Genomic DNA, 4,461 nt, shown 5'->3' with positions numbered 1-4,461 from the left:
TGGATAAATAGTTAAGAACTGTATCATTATGTGGCTGTAGATCGTGATCATCTGTCATCAAGACAGGTGACTGACCTTGCAGTTTCCTTACATATTGAGCAACAGTTCATTAACATCATCAGTCTGTCACTTTATCTTAAAGAATATTTATGACGAACGGCAAACCAATGTGGGAACAATTACATGGTCACATGATCTGCTTGGATTAACAACTAAATCTCCCTTAATCCTTATTCTACCATCTTGTGACACACAGAATAATGTTGCCTGGAATTCATTATTCTAGAGCTGGGGTTTTCAACCGCTTTTATCCATGGACTATTTGATTACTATTTTATTTTAATGGACCCCACCCACAGCTATTCGATGTTTATAAACTAGTTTTATAGAAACATCTTTCAAAATTCCTATTTTGTTTTTCACATATTAATTTGTTTACATTGAACTATGCAAAATGTTCAAGAAAGAAACCTAGCTGTCTTTTGTAATACATACCAATACATACATCTAAAACGAAATTTTTTTTCAGGGGTCCTTAAAATACAATTGTGGATCTCTAATTTACTATTTTGATGTGTGGACCCCCAAAACTCTTAAATGGGCCCTCAGTGGCCATATGGACCTTAGTCGAGAACCACTGTTCGAGAGGGTATGGTCACGGAGTATTGAACTAAGAACTACATATAACCATTGACATCTTTGCATCTGTTATGTATGTCACTCAGTTCACTTGACACTAGACACTACATATGAAAATACAGTATTCAATAAGTATTTCAATGAGAAATACGTTGCAACAGAATCAGAGCAGTTAAAATGTTGAATACATATTTTATTGTACATTATTTACAATTGACGGATATCTTCTTTGTTGCTAACACATTTCGGCTGATATACCCTCCATCCTTCATCAGATGTCTTGGGGAAAATTCGAACCTGGGTTCTCATTTCTAAGGTATTTTTCGATGTTGTTGTTGCTATTATTATTATTATTATTATTATTATTATTATTATTATTATTCAGGTCACTGCTTGGAATCGAACTTAGAATCATGGGGTTAAGAGTGCAGACTACTAACCCCATGATTCCGAGTTCAATTCCAGGCAGTGACTTGAATAATAATAATAATGATAATAGAGAAAAAACAATGCTTTCTAATTGATGTATCAATACCAGCAGATGACAACGTTTCCCTAAAAGAAATGGAAAAACTTTCAAAATACAAAAACCTGGAAATAGAGGTAACACGAATGTGGAATCTAAAAACAGAAACAATTCCTATCATAGTAGGTGCCTTAGGTATAATAAAAAAATATTCAGACAAATACATAACAAAAACACCAGGACTTACAAATATATATAACATACAGAAAATTGCACTACTGGGAACTGCACACATCCTATGCAAAACACTTTCAATACAGTAACCAAAGGAGCATCACAGCAAACCACAGCACATACCCAAGGCACACAGAGCTGCGCTCGGTAGTGAAGTGAAAACACGTTATAAAAATAAAACTACTGAACAATAATAATAATAACAACAACAACATCGAAAAATACCTTAGGAATGAGAACTGATGAAGGCTGGAGGGTATATCAGCTGAAACCTTGTGTCAACAACAAACAAGATGTGGACAAATATCCGTCAATTGTAAATAATGTGAATAATGTACATAATTCCTCATCTCTTAAATATAGAACTACATATTTTATTGGTTAAAAACTCATAATTTTCATATTCCAGTTCACTGCAGATATTTAGCTATGTTTTAGAGGTATATATTTAAATCTAAATATTGGTTTCAAATTTTGGCACAAGGCCAGCAATTTCATGGGAGGGAGTAAGTCAATTACATTGACCCCCAATGCTCAACTGGTACTTATTCTATCAATCGCAAAATGATAAAAGGCAAAATTCATCACCTCAGTGGAATTTGTATTCAGAACATGAAGATGGACAAAATGCACTAAGCATTTTACCCCACGTGTAAATGGTTTTGTCAGTTCACTGCCTTACTTAACTTTAAATATTGACATTATTAAACTCACATAGGCCTATCTTAACTGTTGGTTCTTAGTATCACATCTCAAAGAATCTCACATACAAAAATAACATTCACAGGTAGCCTTTCTTGAATTACAAACAGAAAATTGGAATGCAATCCAAACATAAATTGTTATCTCACCCACATTTTGCTCTGAATCTTATGCTATACATCACACCAAAGACTACTTCCTGCTAATAGACAAATTTTGTTATACAAATAAATGTTGCTCAAATTCTTACACAGACATTTGGCTGCTTGAATTGTTGATTTTTAATTAAATTAGAAGTATATTTAAATTTTATAAATTTTGATTGTTCTGCCTCATTTTTAGAAATGATAACATGCCAAGTTGAATCACAGTTGTGCAAAGAAATGTTTCTTCTATGTTTATAAATGTGAATGTTACTTTCCATCAACCTATTCTTAACAAACCTAAAACAAAATAGTAAGTAAAAGACAATTAACAAAATTAGTAAAATGTGCCTAAATAATCAATTTCACACTTGTACTGAAAGTAAAATAACATGAAAAGAAGACAAAATTCAAATGGAAATAATCTAGTGAATACACACACACTCACACTCACACACAATCAGACATGCAATCACACACACATGCACACAATCAAACATACACACACACATATACACACATATAGGCACAGGAAAGGCAGTGTGATTAAGAAATTCAGTTTCAACCCCTCATGGTTTGGGATATAGTTCCACTGTATGGTACTTGAAGCCCATTATATACAGATAGAAATAATAATAATAATAATAAAAATATAATAATAACAACAACAACAACAACAACAACAACAACAACAACAACAACAACAATAATAATAATAATAATAATAATAATCCATGGATGGAATTTATAAATATTCTGATGCATCACTACACATGTTTCCACAAGCTGCATGTTTCTTATGATCATAGTCCATATTCCTGAGGTGATTACAGTACAATCTGTAATATCCATGGAGTAAGATCCACCTGATATCCATTGATATTACAGATTGTACTGTAATCATCACAGGAATACAGACTATCAGCATCAGAAACACATAACTTGTGGAAACATGCACAGTGATGTATTAAAATATTTATAAATTCCATTCATGGATCATTATTATTATTATTATCACCATGTGTATCCTACATTATAATGGCACAGCTCAGCAGAACCCCATAAAACTTACTCCCGTAAGCGAACTTAAAGAAAATTATATATATATATATATATATATATATATATATATTTATTCATTTATTTATTTACATTTATGTATTGTAATGCCCTTAATATAAATAAATATATTTAAAGTGAAAAATTAATAAATTTTTCTCTTATGACAGATGAAATGGCTCTAAACATTTTGCCCTGCATGCCAATGATTCTGCCAGCTTGCTGCCTTATTCATACATATATAGATAAATTATCCTCTTCATCATCATTTAAAATCCATTTTCCATGTTGGCATAGTTTGGACAGTTTGATAGGAGCTGTTCAACTGAAGATCTACCCAGATCCTGTGTCTGTTTTGGCATGATTTCTATGTCTCAATGCCTGCCCAGGCTCCATGTCTGTTTTGGCATGATTTCTATAGCTCAATATCCTTCCTAACACCAACCATTTTACAGAGCGTACTGGATCCTTTTACACAGCACCAGCATAGGTGTATTTACATGGCACCAGTAAGGATTCTTTTTACATAGCACCAGCACCTATGAGCCTGCAAGGTTAGAAATGCTCAGCTGGAGAATAATGCGGGGGACAAGCCTGTATGCAAGGACAACTATGCTATTACTTAGCTTAATGTGTCTATTCAACCACAGCAAACTCCCAAGAGTCTTGGTCCCCTGTTATCCCCTCTGTGAGTCCTAAAATTTGTAGATCCTTTCTCACCACTTCGTCCCACATTTTCCTGGGTTTGCCCCTTGCACATGTTCCCTCTACAATTAGAGTTCAGTATCTCATGATGTAACTGTCTTAATTCTTATGCATTACATGACCATACCAGTGCATGCTACATCTGATGCCTCGTATACCCAGTTTTGATATATATATATATATCATTATTATCATATGTTTTTGTCTGTGTGCATGTCACGTAAAAAGCACCATCGAACGTGGTCAATACCAGAACTCCCTGACTGGCCCCCATGCCAGCGACATATAAAAAGCACTATCTGAATGTGATCAAAGTGCTAGTGGCATGTAATAAGCACCTTGTGCCAGTGGCATGTAAAAAGCACCCACTACACTCTCAGAGTGGTTGGCGTTAGAAAGGGAATCCAGCTGTAGAAACATTGCTAGATAGATTGGAGCCTGGTGCAGCTGCTGGCTCTCCAGACCTCAGTCAAACCGTCAAACCCATGCCAGCATAGAAAACGGATGTTAAAC

The 4,461-nt window shown here is 34.3% G+C and overlaps 1 long non-coding RNA gene across 1 annotated transcript in view; it reads right to left on the bottom strand.

The window, feature by feature from the left end:
* Positions 1-815: 815 nt before the first annotated feature.
* LOC128247326 (uncharacterized) overlaps positions 816-4,461 on the bottom strand; it is a 5,509-nt gene continuing 1,863 nt past the window's right edge. The window contains exon 2 of the long non-coding RNA XR_008263708.2: positions 816-1,194. This is a non-coding gene — a long non-coding RNA (uncharacterized LOC128247326). The remainder of the gene's footprint in view (positions 1,195-4,461) is intronic.

This window comes from Octopus bimaculoides, chromosome 1, assembly GCF_046866305.1.
Source record: "Octopus bimaculoides isolate indiv1 chromosome 1, ASM4686630v1, whole genome shotgun sequence".
In the NCBI taxonomy this organism is placed as follows: Eukaryota; Metazoa; Mollusca; class Cephalopoda; order Octopoda; family Octopodidae; genus Octopus; species Octopus bimaculoides.
Note: the sequence above shows the minus strand (reverse complement) of the source record. Positions and strands in the feature narration are given on the sequence as shown.